The sequence below is a fragment of the Triturus cristatus genome, chromosome 12, assembly GCF_964204655.1.
Source record: "Triturus cristatus chromosome 12, aTriCri1.1, whole genome shotgun sequence".
Classification (NCBI taxonomy): Eukaryota; Metazoa; Chordata; class Amphibia; order Caudata; family Salamandridae; genus Triturus; species Triturus cristatus.
In genome coordinates this window covers 250,022,551-250,039,644 of record NC_140595.1, presented here as the reverse complement: position 1 = coordinate 250,039,644, position 17,094 = coordinate 250,022,551, and positions in this window count along the sequence as shown.

The window sequence follows — 17,094 nt, the reverse complement described above, 5'->3', positions numbered from 1 at the left end:
TGGTTAAGGTCTTAACTCTTACTCTGGCCTAATAGCTAAGGTCTTAGACTCGTACTCTGGCCTAATGGTTAAGGTCTTAACTCTTACTCTGGCCTACTGGTTAAGGTCTTAACTCTTACTTTGGTCTACTGGTTAAGGCTTAACTCTTACTCTGGCCTAATATCTAAGGTCTTAGACTCGTACTCTGGCCTACAGGTTAAGGTCTTAACTCTTACTCTGGCCTAATAGCTAAGGTCTTAAACTCGTACTCTGGCATAATAGCTAAGGTCTTAACTCTTACTCTGGCCTCATGGTTAAGGTTTTAACTCTTACTCTGGCCTAATAGCTAAGGTCTTAGACTCGTACTCTGGCCTACAGGTTAAGGTCTTAACTCTTACTCTGGCCTAATAGCTAAGGTCTTAAACTCGTACTCTGGCCTAATAGCTAAGGTCTTAACTCCTACTCTGGCCTACTGGTTAAGGTCTTAACTCTTGCTCTGGCCTAATAGCTAAGGTCTTATACTCGTACTCTGGCCTAATGGTTAAGGTCTTAACTCTTACTCTGTCCTAATAGCTAAGGTCTTAACTCTTACTCTGGCCTAACAGCTAAGGTCTTAAACTCGTACTCTGGCCTAATAGCTAAGGTCTTAACTCTTACTCTGGCCTACTGGGTAAGGCCTTAACTCTTACTCTGGCCTAATAGCTAAGGTCTTAGACTCGTACTCTGGCCAACATGTTAAGGTCTTAACTCTTACTCTGTCCTAATAGCTAAGGTCTTAACTCTTACTCTGGCCTACAGGTTAAGGTCTTAACTCTTACTCTGGCCTAATAGCTAAGGTCCTAACTCTTACTCTGGCCTAATGGCTAAGGTCTTAGACCCATACTCTGGCCTAATGGTTAAGGTCTTAACTCTTACTCTGGCCTACTGGTTAAGGTCTTAACTCTTACTCTGGGCTAATAGCTAATGTCTTAACTCTTACTCTGGCCTAATAGCTAAGGTCTTAACTCTTAGTCTGGCCTAATAGATAAGGTCTTAGACTCGTACTCTGGCCTACTGGTTAAGGTCTTAACTCTTACTCTGGCCTACTGGTTAAGGCCTTAACTCTTACTCTGGCCTAATAGCTAAGGTCTTTACTCTTACTCTGGCCTAATAGATAAGGTCTTAGACTCGTACTGTGGCCTAATGGTTAAGGTCTTAACTCTTACTCTGGCCTACTGGTTAAGGTCTTAACTCTTACTCTGGCCTAATAGCTAAGGTCTTAACTCTTACTCAGGCCTAATAGCTAAGGTCTTAGTCTCGTACTCTGGCCTAATGGTTAAGGTCTTATCTCTTACTCTGGCCTACTGGTTAAGGTCTTAACTCTTACTCTGGCCCAACAGCTTAGGTCTTAACTCTTACGCTGGCCTACTGGTTAAAGTCTTAACTCTTTCTCTGGCCTAAAAGCTAAGGTCTTAACACTTACTCTGGCCTAATAGCTAAGGTCTTAGACATGTACTATGGCCTACAGGTTAAGGTCTAAACTCTTACTCTGGCCTACTGGTTAAGGTCTTAACTCTTACTCTGGCCTAATAGCTAAGGTCTTAACTCTTACTCTGGCCTCATAGCTAAGGTCTTAGACTCGTACTCTGGCCTAATGGTTAAGGTCTTAACTCTTACTCTGTCCTAATAGCTAAGGTCTTAACTCTTACTCTGGCCTAATAGCTAAGGTCTTAACTCTTACTCTGGTCGAATGGTTAAGGTCTTAACTCTTACTCTGGCCTAATAGCTAAGGTCTTAACTCTTATTCTGGCCTAATAGCTAAGGTCTTAGACTCGTACTCTGGCCTACTGTTTAAGGTCTTAACTCTTACTCTGGCCTACTGGTTAAGGTCTTAACTCTTACTCTGGCCTAATAGCTAAGGTCTTGGACTCGTACTCTGGCCTAATGGTTAAGGTCTTAAATCTTACTCTTGCCTACTGGTTAAGGTCTTAACTCTTACTCTGGCCTAATAGCTAAGGTCTTAGACTCGTACTCTGGCCTAATGGTTAACGTCTTAACTCTTACTCTGGCCTACTGGTTAAGGTCTTAACTCTTACTTTGGTCTACTGGTTAAGGCTTAACTCTTACTCTGGCCTAATATCTAAGGTCTTAGACTCGTACTCTGGCCTACAGGTTAAGGTCTTAACTCTTACTCTGGCCTAATAGCTAAGGTCTTAAACTCGTACTCTGGCATAATAGCTATGGTCTTAACTCTTACTCTGGCCTCCTGGTTAAGGTTTTAACTCTTACTCTGGCCTAATAGCTAAGGTCTTAGACTCGTACTCTGGCCTACAGGTTAAGGTCTTAACTCTTACTCTGGCCTAATAGCTAAGGTCTTAAACTCGTACTCTGGCCTAATAGCTAAGGTCTTAACTCTTACTCTGGCCTACTGGTTAAGGTCTTAACTCTTGCTCTGGCCCAATAGCTAAGGTCTTAGACTCGTACTCTGGCCTAATGGTTAAGGTCTTAACTCTTACTCTGTCCTAATAGCTAAGGTCTTAACTCTTACTCTGGCCTAACAGCTAAGGTCTTAAACTCGTACTCTGGCCTAATAGCTAAGGTCTTAACTCTTGCTCTGGCCTAATCGCTAAGGTCTTAGACGTGTACTCTGGTCTAATGGTTAAGGTCTTAACTCTTACTCTGGCCTAATCGCTAAGGTCTTAGACTTGTACTCTGGTCTAATGGTTAAGGTCTTAACTCTTACTCTGGCCTAATAGCTAAGGTCTTAGACTCGTACTCTGGTCTAATGGTTAAGGTCTTAACTCTTACTCTGGCCTGCTGGTTAAGGTCTTAACTCTTACTCTGGCTTAATAGCTAAGGTCTTAGAAATGTACTATGGCCTACAGGTTAAGGTCTAAACTCTTACTCTGGCCTACTGGTTAAGGTCTTAACTCTTACTCTGGCCTAATAGCTAAGGTCTTAACTCTTACTCTCGCCTAATAGCTAAGGTCTTAGACTCGTACTCTGGCCTAATGGTTAAGGTCTTAACTCTTACTCTGTCCTAATAGCTAAGGTCTTAACTCTTACTCTGGCCTAATAGCTAAGGTCTTAACTCTTACTCTGGCCGAATGGTTAAGGTCTTAACTCTTACTCTGGCCTAATAGCTAAGGTCTTAACTCTTACTCTGGCCTAACAGCTAAGGGCCTAGACTCGTACTATGGCCTACAGGTTAAGGTCTTAACTCTTACCCTGGCCTACTGGTTAAGGTCTTAACTCTAACTCTGGCCTAATAGATAAGGTCTTAGACTCGTACTCTGGCCTAATAGCTAAGGTCTTAGACTCGTACTCTGGCCTAATGGTTAAGGTCTTAACTCTTACTCTGGCCTACTGGTTAAGGTCTTAACTCTTACTCCGGACTAATGGTTAAGGTCTTAACTCTTACTCTGGCCTACTGGTTAAGGTCTTAACTCTTACTCTGGCCTAATAGCAAAGGTCTTAGAATCGTACTATGGCCTACAGGTTAAGGTCTTAACTCTTACTCTGGCCTACTGGGTAAGGCCTTAACTCTTACTCTGGCCTAATAGCTAAGGTCTTAGACTCGTACTCTGGCCAACATGTTAAGGTCTTAACTCTTACTCTGTCCTAATAGCTAAGGTCTTAACTCTTACTCTGGCCTACAGGTTAAGGTCTTAACTCTTACTCTGGCCTAATAGCTAAGGTCCTAACTCTTACTCTGGCCTAATGGCTAAGGTCCTAGACCCATACTCTGGCCTAATGGTTAAGGTCTTAACTCTTACTCTGGCCTACTGGTTAAGGTCTTAACTCTTACTCTGGGCTAATAGCTAATGTCTTAACTCTTACTCTGGCCTAATGGTTAAGGTCTTAACTCTTACTCTGGCCTACTGGTTAAGGTCTTAACTCTTACTTTGGTCTACTGGTTAAGGCTTAACTCTTACTCTGGCCTAATATCTAAGGTCTTAGACTCGTACTCTGGCCTACAGGTTAAGGTCTTAACTCTTACTCTGGCCTAATAGCTAAGGTCTTATACTCGTACTCTGGCATAATAGCTAAGGTCTTAACTCTTACTCTGGCCTCCTGGTTAAGGTTTTAACTCTTACTCTGGCCTAATAGCTAAGGTCTTAGACTCGTACTCTGGCCTACAGGTTAAGGTCTTAACTCTTACTCTGGCCTAATAGCTAAGGTCTTAAACTCGTACTCTGGCCTAATAGCTAAGGTCTTAACTCTTACTCTGGCCTACTGGTTAAGGTCTTAACTCTTGCTCTGGCCTAATAGCTAAGGTCTTAGACTCGTACTCTGGCCTAATGGTTAAGGTCTTAACTCTTACTCTGTCCTAATAGCTAAGGTCTTAACTCTTACTCTGGCCTAACAGCTAAGGTCTTAAACTCGTACTCTGGCCTAATAGCTAAGGTCTTAACTCTTACTCTGGCCTACTGGTTAAGGTCTTAACTCTTGCTCTGGCCTAATCGCTAAGGTCTTAGACTTGTACTCTGGTCTAATGGTTAAGGTCTTAACTCTTACTCTGGCCTAATCGCTAAGGTCTTAGACTTGTACTCTGGTCTTATGGTTAAGGTCTTAACTCTTACTCTGGCCTAATAGCTAAGGTCTTAGACTCGTACTCTGGTCTAATGGTTAAGGTCTTAACTCTTACTCTGGCCTGCTGGTTAAGGTCTTAACTCTTACTCTGGCCTAATAGCTAAGGTCTTAGAAATGTACTATGGCCTACAGGTTAAGGTCTAAACTCTTACTCTGGCCTACTGGTTAAGGTCTTAACTCTTACTCTGGCCTAATAGCTAAGGTCTTAACTCTTACTCTGGCCTAATAGCTAAGGTCTTAGACTCGTACTCTGGCCTAATGGTTAAGGTCTTAACTCTTACTCTGTCCTAATAGCTAAGGTCTTAACTCTTACTCTGGCCTAATAGCTAAGGTCTTAACTCTTACTCTGGCCGAATGGTTAAGGTCTTAACTCTTACTCTGGCCTAATAGCTAAGGTCTTAACTCTTACTCTGGCCTAACAGCTAAGGGCCTAGACTCGTACTATGGCCTACAGGTTAAGGTCTTAACTCTTACCCTGGCCTACTGGTTAAGGTCTTAACTCTAACTCTGGCCTAATAGATAAGGTCTTAGACTCGTACTCTGGCCTAATAGCTAAGGTCTTAGACTCGTACTCTGGCCTAATGGTTAAGGTCTTAACTCTTACTCTGTCCTAATAGCTAAGGTCTTAACTCTTACTCTGGCCTAATAGCTAAGGTCTTAACTCTTACTCTGGCCGAATGGTTAAGGTCTTAACTCTTACTCTGGCCTAATAGCTAAGGTCTTAACTCTTACTCTGGCCTAACAGCTAAGGGCCTAGACTCGTACTATGGCCTACAGGTTAAGGTCTTAACTCTTACCCTGGCCTACTGGTTAAGGTCTTAACTCTAACTCTGGCCTAATAGATAAGGACTTAGACTCGTACTCTGGCCTAATAGCTAAGGTCTTAGACTCGTACTCTGGCCTAATGGTTAAGGTCTTAACTCTTACTCTGGCCTACTGGTTAAGGTCTTAACTCTTACTCCGGCCTAATGGTTAAGGTCTTAACTCTTACTCTGGCCTACTGGTTAAGGTCTTAACTCTTACTCTGGCCTAATAGCAAAGGTCTTAGAATCGTACTATGGCCTACAGGTTAAGGTCTTAACTCTTACTCTGGCCTACTGGGTAAGGCCTTAACTCTTACTCTGGCCTAATAGCTAAGGTCTTAGACTCGTACTCTGGCCAACATGTTAAGGTCTTAACTCTTACTCTGTCCTAATAGCTAAGGTCTTAGCTCTTACTCTGGCCTACAGGTTAAGGTCTTAACTCTTACTCTGGCCTAATAGCTAAGGTCCTAACTCTTACTCTGGCCTAATGGCTAAGGTCTTAGACCCATACTCTGGCCTAATGGTTAAGGTCTTAACTCTTACTCTGGCCTACTGGTTAAGGTCTTAACTCTTACTCTGGGCTAATAGCTAATGTCTTAACTCTTACTCTGGCCTAATAGCTAAGGTCTTAACTCTTACTCTGGCCTAATAGATAAGGTCTTAGAATCGTACTCTGGCCTACTGGTTAAGGTCTTAACTCTTACTCTGGCCTACTGGTTAAGGCCTTAACTCTTACTCTGGCCTAATAGCTAAGGTCTTTACTCTTACTCTGGCCTAATAGATAAGGTCTTAGACTCGTACTGTGGCCTAATGGTTAAGGTCTTAACTCTTACTCTGGCCTACTGGTTAAGGTCTTAACTCTTACTCTGGTCTAATAGCTAAGGTCTTAACTCTTACTCAGGCCTAATAGCTAAGGTCTTAGTCTCGTACTCTGGCCTAATGGTTAAGGTCTTATCTCTTACTCTGGCCTACTGGTTAAGGTCTTAACTCTTACTCTGGCCCAACAGCTTAGGTCTTAACTCTTACTCTGGCCTACTGGTTAAAGTCTTAACTATTTATCTGGCCTAATAGCTAAGGTCTTAACTCTTACTCTGGCCTAATAGCTAAGGTCTTAGACATGTACTATGGCCTACAGGTTAAGGTCTAAACTCTTACTCTGGCCTACTGGTTAAGGTCTTAACTCTTACTCTGGCCTAATAGCTAAGGTCTTAACTCTTACTCTGGCCTCATAGCTAAGGTCTTAGACTCGTACTCTGGCCTAATGGTTATGGTCTTAACTCTTACTCTGTCCTAATAGCTAAGGTCTTAACTCTTACTCTGGCCTAATAGCTAAGGTCTTAACTCTTACTCTGGTCGAATGGTTAAGGTCTTAACTCTTACTCTGGCCTAATAGCTAAGGTCTTGCCTCTTATTCTGGCCTAATAGCTAAGGTCTTAGACTCGTACTCTGGCCTACAGGTTAAGGTCTTAACTCTTACTCTGGCCTAATAGTTAAGGTCTTAAACTCGTACTCTGGCCTAATAGCTAAGGTCTTAACTCTTACTCTGGCCTACTGGTTAAGGTCTTAACTCTTGCTCTGGCCTAATAGCTAAGGTCTTATACTCGTACTCTGGCCTAATGGTTAAGGTCTTAACTCTTACTCTGTCCTAATAGCTAAGGTCTTAACTCTTACTCTGGCCTAACAGCTAAGGTCTTAAACTCGTACTCTGGCCTAATAGCTAAGGTCTTAACTCTTACTCTGGCCTACTGGGTAAGGCCTTAACTCTTACTCTGGCCTAATAGCTAAGGTCTTAGACTCGTACTCTGGCCAACATGTTAAGGTCTTAACTCTTACTCTGTCCTAATAGCTAAGGTCTTAACTCTTACTCTGGCCTACAGGTTAAGGTCTTAACTCTTACTCTGGCCTAATAGCTAAGGTCCTAACTCTTACTCTGGCCTAATGGCTAAGGTCTTAGACCCATACTCTGGCCTAATGGTTAAGGTCTTAACTCTTACTCTGGCCTACTGGTTAAGGTCTTAACTCTTACTCTGGGCTAATAGCTAATGTCTTAACTCTTACTCTGGCCTAATAGCTAAGGTCTTAACTCTTAGTCTGGCCTAATAGATAAGGTCTTAGACTCGTACTCTGGCCTACTGGTTAAGGTCTTAACTCTTACTCTGGCCTACTGGTTAAGGCCTTAACTCTTACTCTGGCCTAATAGCTAAGGTCTTTACTCTTACTCTGGCCTAATAGATAAGGTCTTAGACTCGTACTGTGGCCTAATGGTTAAGGTCTTAACTCTTACTCTGGCCTACTGGTTAAGGTCTTAACTCTTACTCTGGCCTAATAGCTAAGGTCTTAACTCTTACTCAGGCCTAATAGCTAAGGTCTTAGTCTCGTACTCTGGCCTAATGGTTAAGGTCTTATCTCTTACTCTGGCCTACTGGTTAAGGTCTTAACTCTTACTCTGGCCCAACAGCTTAGGTCTTAACTCTTACGCTGGCCTACTGGTTAAAGTCTTAACTCTTTCTCTGGCCTAAAAGCTAAGGTCTTAACACTTACTCTGGCCTAATAGCTAAGGTCTTAGACATGTACTATGGCCTACAGGTTAAGGTCTAAACTCTTACTCTGGCCTACTGGTTAGGGTCTTAACTCTTACTCTGGCCTAATAGCTAAGGTCTTAACTCTTACTCTGGCCTCATAGCTAAGGTCTTAGACTCGTACTCTGGCCTAATGGTTAAGGTCTTAACTCTTACTCTGTCCTAATAGCTAAGGTCTTAACTCTTACTCTGGCCTAATAGCTAAGGTCTTAACTCTTACTCTGGTCGAATGGTTAAGGTCTTAACTCTTACTCTGGCCTAATAGCTAAGGTCTTAACTCTTATTCTGGCCTAATAGCTAAGGTCTTAGACTCGTACTCTGGCCTACTGTTTAAGGTCTTAACTCTTACTCTGGCCTACTGGTTAAGGTCTTAACTCTTACTCTGGCCTAATAGCTAAGGTCTTGGACTCGTACTCTGGCCTAATGGTTAAGGTCTTAAATCTTACTCTTGCCTACTGGTTAAGGTCTTAACTCTTACTCTGGCCTAATAGCTAAGGTCTTAGACTCGTACTCTGGCCTAATGGTTAACGTCTTAACTCTTACTCTGGCCTACTGGTTAAGGTTTTAACTCTTACTCTGGCCTAATAGCTAAGGTCTTAGACTCGTACTCTGGCCTACAGGTTAAGGTCTTAACTCTTACTCTGGCCTAATAGCTAAGGTCTTAAACTAGTACTCTGGCCTAATAGCTAAGGTCTTAACTCTTACTCTGGCCTACTGGTTAAGGTCTTAACTCTTGCTCTGGCCTAATAGCTAAGGTCTTAGACTCGTACTCTGGCCTAATGGTTAAGGTCTTAACTCTTACTCTGTCCTAATAGCTAAGGTCTTAACTCTTACTCTGGCCTAACAGCTAAGGTCTTAAACTCGTACTCTGGCCTAATAGCTAAGGTCTTAACTCTTACTCTGGCCTACTGGTTAAGGTCTTAACTCTTGCTCTGGCCTAATTGCTAAGGTCTTAGACGTGTACTCTGGTCTAATGGTTAAGGTCTTAACTCTTACTCTGGCCTAATCGCTAAGGTCTTAGACTTGTACTCTGGTCTAATGGTTAAGGTCTTAACTCTTACTCTGGCCTAATAGCTAAGGTCTTAGACTCGTACTCTGGTCTAATGGTTAAGGTCTTAACTCTTACTCTGGCCTGCTGGTTAAGGTCTTAACTCTTACTCTGGCTTAATAGCTAAGGTCTTAGAAATGTACTATGGCCTACAGGTTAAGGTCTAAACTCTTACTCTGGCCTACTGGTTAAGGTCTTAACTCTTACTCTGGCCTAATAGCTAAGGTCTTAACTCTTACTCTCGCCTAATAGCTAAGGTCTTAGACTCGTACTCTGGCCTAATGGTTAAGGTCTTAACTCTTACTCTGTCCTAATAGCTAAGGTCTTAACTCTTACTCTGGCCTAATAGCTAAGGTCTTAACTCTTACTCTGGCCGAATGGTTAAGGTCTTAACTCTTACTCTGGCCTAATAGCTAAGGTCTTAACTCTTACTCTGGCCTAACAGCTAAGGGCCTAGACTCGTACTATGGCCTACAGGTTAAGGTCTTAACTCTTACCCTGGCCTACTGGTTAAGGTCTTAACTCTAACTCTGGCCTAATAGATAAGGTCTTAGACTCGTACTCTGGCCTAATAGCTAAGGTCTTAGACTCGTACTCTGGCCTAATGGTTAAGGTCTTAACTCTTACTCTGGCCTACTGGTTAAGGTCTTAACTCTTACTCCGGCCTAATGGTTAAGGTCTTAACTCTTACTCTGGCCTACTGGTTAAGGTCTTAACTCTTACTCTGGCCTAATAGCAAAGGTCTTAGAATCGTACTATGGCCTACAGGTTAAGGTCTTAACTCTTACTCTGGCCTACTGGGTAAGGCCTTAACTCTTACTCTGGCCTAATAGCTAAGGTCTTAGACTCGTACTCTGGCCAACATGTTAAGGTCTTAACTCTTACTCTGTCCTAATAGCTAAGGTCTTAACTCTTACTCTGGCCTACAGGTTAAGGTCTTAACTCTTACTCTGGCCTAATAGCTAAGGTCCTAACTCTTACTCTGGCCTAATGGCTAAGGTCTTAGACCCATACTCTGGCCTAATGGTTAAGGTCTTAACTCTTACTCTGGCCTACTGGTTAAGGTCTTAACTCTTACTCTGGCCTACTGGTTAAGGTCTTAACTCTTACTCTGGGCTAATAGCTAATGTCTTAACTCTTACTCTGGCCTAATGGTTAAGGTCTTAACTCTTACTCTGGCCTACTGGTTAAGGTCTTAACTCTTACTTTGGTCTACTGGTTAAGGCTTAACTCTTACTCTGGCCTAATATCTAAGGTCTTAGACTCGTACTCTGGCCTACAGGTTAAGGTCTTAACTCTTACTCTGGCCTAATAGCTAAGGTCTTAAACTCGTACTCTGGCATAAGAGCTAAGGTCTTAACTCTTACTCTGGCCTCCTGGTTAAGGTTTTAACTCTTACTCTGGCCTAATAGCTAAGGTCTTAGACTCGTACTCTGGCCTACAGGTTAAGGTCTTAACTCTTACTCTGGCCTAATAGCTAAGGTCTTAAACTCGTACTCTGGCCTAATAGCTAAGGTCTTAACTCTTACTCTGGCCTACTGGTTAAGGTCTTAACTCTTGCTCTGGCCTAATAGCTAAGGTCTTAGACTCGTACTCTGGCCTAATGGTTAAGGTCTTAACTCTTACTCTGTCCTAATAGCTAAGGTCTTAACTCTTACTCTGGCCTAACAGCTAAGGTCTTAAACTCGTACTCTGGCCTAATAGCTAAGGTCTTAACTCTTACTCTGGCCTACTGGTTAAGGTCTTAACTCTTGCTCTGGCCTAATCGCTAAGGTCTTAGACTTGTACTCTGGTCTAATGGTTAAGGTCTTAACTATTACTCTGGCCTAATCGCTAAGGTCTTAGACTTGTACTCTGGTCTAATGGTTAAGGTCTTAACTCTTACTCTGGCCTAATAGCTAAGGTCTTAGACTCGTACTCTGGTCTAATGGTTAAGGTCTTAACTCTTACTCTGGCCTGCTGGTTAAGGTCTTAACTCTTACTCTGGCCTAATAGCTAAGGTCTTAGAAATGTACTATGGCCTACAGGTTAAGGTCTAAACTCTTACTCTGGCCTACTGGTTAAGGTCTTAACTCTTACTCTGGCCTAATAGCTAAGGTCTTAACTCTTACTCTGGCCTAATAGCTAAGGTCTTAGACTCGTACTCTGGCCTAATGGTTAAGGTCTTAACTCTTACTCTGTCCTAATAGCTAAGGTCTTAACTCTTACTCTGGCCTAATAGCTAAGGTCTTAACTCTTACTCTGGCCGAATGGTTAAGGTCTTAACTCTTACTCTGGCCTAATAGCTAAGGTCTTAACTCTTACTCTGGCCTAACAGCTAAGGGCCTAGACTCGTACTATGGCCTACAGGTTAAGGTCTTAACTCTTACCCTGGCCTACTGGTTAAGGTCTTAACTCTAACTCTGGCCTAATAGATAAGGTCTTAGACTCGTACTCTGGCCTAATAGCTAAGGTCTTAGACTCGTACTCTGGCCTAATGGTTAAGGTCTTAACTCTTACTCTGTCCTAATAGCTAAGGTCTTAACTCTTACTCTGGCCTAATAGCTAAGGTCTTAACTCTTACTCTGGCCGAATGGTTAAGGTCTTAACTCTTACTCTGGCCTAATAGCTAAGGTCTTAACTCTTACTCTGGCCTAACAGCTAAGGGCCTAGACTCGTACTATGGCCTACAGGTTAAGGTCTTAACTCTTACCCTGGCCTACTGGTTAAGGTCTTAACTCTAACTCTGGCCTAATAGATAAGGTCTTAGACTCGTACTCTGGCCTAATAGCTAAGGTCTTAGACTCGTACTCTGGCCTAATGGTTAAGGTCTTAACTCTTACTCTGGCCTACTGGTTAAGGTCTTAACTCTTACTCCGGCCTAATGGTTAAGGTCTTAACTCTTACTCTGGCCTACTGGTTAAGGTCTTAAACTCGTACTCTGGCCTAATAGCTAAGGTCTTAACTCTTACTCTGGCCTACTGGTTAAGGTCTTAACTCTTGCTCTGGCCTAATCGCTAAGGTCTTAGACTTGTACTCTGGTCTAATGGTTAAGGTCTTAACTCTTACTCTGGCCTAATCGCTAAGGTCTTAGACTTGTACTCTGGTCTAATGGTTAAGGTCTTAACTCTTACTCTGGCCTAATAGCTAAGGTCTTAGACTCGTACTCTGGTCTAATGGTTAAGGTCTTAACTCTTACTCTGGCCTGCTGGTTAAGGTCTTAACTCTTACTCTGGCCTAATAGCTAAGGTCTTAGAAATGTACTATGGCCTACAGGTTAAGGTCTAAACTCTTACTCTGGCCTACTGGTTAAGGTCTTAACTCTTACTCTGGCCTAATAGCTAAGGTCTTAACTCTTACTCTGGCCTAATAGCTAAGGTCTTAGACTCGTACTCTGGCCTAATGGTTAAGGTCTTAACTCTTACTCTGTCCTAATAGCTAAGGTCTTAACTCTTACTCTGGCCTAATAGCTAAGGTCTTAACTCTTACTCTGGCCGAATGGTTAAGGTCTTAACTCTTACTCTGGCCTAATAGCTAAGGTCTTAACTCTTACTCTGGCCTAACAGCTAAGGGCCTAGACTCGTACTATGGCCTACAGGTTAAGGTCTTAACTCTTACCCTGGCCTACTGGTTAAGGTCTTAACTCTAACTCTGGCCTAATAGATAAGGTCTTAGACTCGTACTCTGGCCTAATAGCTAAGGTCTTAGACTCGTACTCTGGCCTAATGGTTAAGGTCTTAACTCTTACTCTGTCCTAATAGCTAAGGTCTTAACTCTTACTCTGGCCTAATAGCTAAGGTCTTAACTCTTACTCTGGCCGAATGGTTAAGGTCTTAACTCTTACTCTGGCCTAATAGCTAAGGTCTTAACTCTTACTCTGGCCTAACAGCTAAGGGCCTAGACTCGTACTATGGCCTACAGGTTAAGGTCTTAACTCTTACCCTGGCCTACTGGTTAAGGTCTTAACTCTAACTCTGGCCTAATAGATAAGGTCTTAGACTCGTACTCTGGCCTAATAGCTAAGGTCTTAGACTCGTACTCTGGCCTAATGGTTAAGGTCTTAACTCTTACTCTGGCCTACTGGTTAAGGTCTTAACTCTTACTCCGGCCTAATGGTTAAGGTCTTAACTCTTACTCTGGCCTACTGGTTAAGGTCTTAACTCTTACTCTGGCCTAATAGCAAAGGTCTGAGAATCGTACTATGGCCTACAGGTTAAGGTCTTAACTCTTACTCTGGCCTACTGGGTAAGGCCTTAACTCTTACTCTGGCCTAATAGCTAAGGTCTTAGACTCGTACTCTGGCCAACATGTTAAGGTCTTAACTCTTACTCTGTCCTAATAGCTAAGGTCTTAGCTCTTACTCTGGCCTACAGGTTAAGGTCTTAACTCTTACTCTGGCCTAATAGCTAAGGTCCTAACTCTTACTCTGGCCTAATGGCTAAGGTCTTAGACCCATACTCTGGCCTAATGGTTAAGGTCTTAACTCTTACTCTGGCCTACTGGTTAAGGTCTTAACTCTTACTCTGGGCTAATAGCTAATGTCTTAACTCTTACTCTGGCCTAATAGCTAAGGTCTTAACTCTTACTCTGGCCTAATAGATAAGGTCTTAGAATCGTACTCTGGCCTACTGGTTAAGGTCTTAACTCTTACTCTGGCCTACTGGTTAAGGCCTTAACTCTTACTCTGGCCTAATAGCTAAGGTCTTTACTCTTACTCTGGCCTAATAGATAAGGTCTTAGACTCGTACTGTGGCCTAATGGTTAAGGTCTTAACTCTTACTCTGGCCTACTGGTTAAGGTCTTAACTCTTACTCTGGCCTAATAGCTAAGGTCTTAACTCTTACTCAGGCCTAATAGCTAAGGTCTTAGTCTCGTACTCTGGCCTAATGGTTAAGGTCTTATCTCTTACTCTGGCCTACTGGTTAAGGTCTTAACTCTTACTCTGGCCCAACAGCTTAGGTCTTAACTCTTACTCTGGCCTACTCGTTAAAGTCTTAACTATTTATCTGGCCTAATAGCTAAGGTCTTAACTCTTACTCTGGCCTAATAGCTAAGGTCTTAGACATGTACTATGGCCTACAGGTTAAGGTCTAAACTCTTACTCTGGCCTACTGGTTAAGGTCTTAACTCTTACTCTGGCCTAATAGCTAAGGTCTTAACTCTTACTCTGGCCTCATAGCTAAGGTCTTAGACTCGTACTCTGGCCTAATGGTTATGGTCTTAACTCTTACTCTGTCCTAATAGCTAAGGTCTTAACTCTTACTCTGGCCTAATAGCTAAGGTCTTAACTCTTACTCTGGTCGAATGGTTAAGGTCTTAACTCTTACTCTGGCCTAATAGCTAAGGTCTTGCCTCTTATTCTGGCCTAATAGCTAAGGTCTTAGACTCGTACTCTGGCCTACTGTTTAAGGTCTTAACTCTTACTCTGGCCTACTGGTTAAGGTCTTAACTCTTACTCTGGCCTAATAGCTAAGGTCTTGGACTCGTACTCTGGCCTAATGGTTAAGATCTTAAATCTTACTCTGGCCTACTCGTTAAGGTCTTAACTCTTACTCTGGCCTAATAGCTAAGGTCTTAGACTCGTACTCTGGCCTAATGGTTAAGGTCTTAACTCTGTCTCTGGCCTACTGGTTAAGGTCTTAACTCTTACTTTGGTCTACTGGTTAAGGTCTTAACTCTTACTCTGGCCTAATAGCTAAGGTCTTAGACTCGTACTCTGGCCTACAGGTTAAGGTCTTAACTCTTACTCTGGCCTAATAGCTAAGGTCTTAAACTCGTACTCTGGCCTAATAGCTAAGGTCTTAACTCTTACTCTGGCCTACTGGTTAAGGTCTTAACTCTTACTCTGGCCTAATAGCTAAGCTCTTAGACTCGTACTCTGGCCTAATGGTTAAGGTCTTAACTCTTACTCTGTCCTAATATCTAAGGTCTTAACTCTTACTCTGGCCTAACAGCTAAGGTCCTAGACTCGTACTATGGCCTACAGGTTAAGGTCTTAACTCTTACCCTGGCCTACTGGTTAAGGTCTTAACTCTAACTCTGGCCTAATAGATAAGGTCTTAGACTCGTACTCTGGCCTAATAGCTAAGGTCTTAGGCTCGTACTCTGGCCTAATGGTTAAGGTCTTAACTTTTACTCTGGCCTACTGGTTAAGGTCTTAACTCTTACTCCGGCCTAATGGTTAAGGTCTTAACTCTTACTCTGGCCTACTGGTTAAGGTCTTAACTCTTACTCTGGCCTAATAGCAAAGGTCTTAGAATCGTACTATGGCCTACAGGTTAAGGTCTTAACTCTTACTCTGGCCTACTGGGTAAGGTCTTAACTCTTACTCTGGCCTAATCGCTAAGGTGTTAGACTCGTACTCTGGCCAACATGTTAAGGTCTTAACTCTTACTCTGGCCTAATAGCTAAGGTCTTAACTCTTACTCTGGCCTACAGGTTACGGTCTTAACTCTTACTCTGGCCTAATAGCTAAGGTCCTAACTCTTACTCTGGCCTAATGGCTAAGGTCTTAGACTCATACTCTGGCCTAATGGTTAAGGTCTTAACTCTTACTCTGGCCTACTGGTTAAGGTCTTAACTCTTACTCTGGGCTAATAGACAAGGTCTTAACTCTTACTCTGGCCTAATAGCTAAGGTCTTAACTCTTACTCTGGCCTACTGGTTAAGGTCTTAACTCTTGCTCTGGCCTAATAGCTAAGGTCTTAGACTCGTACTCTGGCCTAATGGTTAAGGTCTTAACTCTTACTCTGTCCTAATAGCTAAGGTCTTAACTCTTACTCTGGCCTAACAGCTAAGGTCTTAAACTCGTACTCTGGCCTAATAGCTAAGGTCTTAACTCTTACTCTGGCCTACTGGTTAAGGTCTTAACTCTTGCTCTGGCCTAATCGCTAAGGTCTTAGACTTGTACTCTGGTCTAATGGTTAAGGTCTTAACTCTTACTCTGGCCTAATCGCTAAGGTCTTAGACTTGTACTCTGGTCTAATGGTTAAGGTCTTAACTCTTACTCTGGCCTAATAGCTAAGGTCTTAGACTCGTACTCTGGTCTAATGGTTAAGGTCTTAACTCTTACTCTGGCCTGCTGGATAAGGTCTTAACTCTTACTCTGGCCTAATAGCTAAGGTCTTAGAAATGTACTATGGCCTACAGGTTAAGGTCTAAACTCTTACTCTGGCCTACTGGTTAAGGTCTTAACTCTTACTCTGGCCTAATAGCTAAGGTCTTAGACTCGTACTCTGGCCTAATGGTTAAGGTCTTAACTCTTACTCTGTCCTAATAGCTAAGGTCTTAACTCTTACTCTGGCCTAATAGCTAAGGTCTTAACTCTTACTCTGGCCGAATGGTTAAGGTCTTAACTCTTACTCTGGCCTAATAGCTAAGGTCTTAACTCTTACTCTGGCCTAACAGCTAAGGGCCTAGACTCGTACTATGGCCTACAGGTTAAGGTCTTAACTCTTACCCTGGCCTACTGGTTAAGGTCTTAACTCTAACTCTGGCCTAATAGATAAGGTCTTAGACTCGTACTCTGGCCTAATAGCTAAGGTCTTAGACTCGTACTCTGGCCTAATGGTTAAGGTCTTAACTCTTACTCTGTCCTAATAGCTAAGGTCTTAACTCTTACTCTGGCCTAACAGCTAAGGTCTTAAACTCGTACTCTGGCCTAATAGCTAAGGTCTTAACTCTTACTCTGGCCTACTGGTTAAGGTCTTAACTCTTGCTCTGGCCTAATCGCTAAGGTCTTAGACTTGTACTCTGGTCTAATGGTTAAGGTCTTAACTCTTACTCTGGCCTAATCGCTAAGGTCTTAGACTTGTACTCTGGTCTAATGGTTAAGGTCTTAACTCTTACTCTGGCCTAATAGCTAAGGTCTTAGACTCGTACTCTGGTCTAATGGTTAAGGTCTTAACTCTTACTCTGGCCTGCTGGTTAAGGTCTTAACTCTTACTCTGGCCTAATAGCTAAGGTCTTAGAAATGTACTATGGCCTACAGGTTAAGGTCTAAACTCTTACTCTGGCCTACTGGTTAAGGTCTTAACTCTTACTCTGGCCTAATAGCTAAGGTCTTAGACTCGTACGCTGGCCTAATGGTTAAGGTCTTAACTCTTACTCTGTCCTAATAGCTAAGGTCTTAACT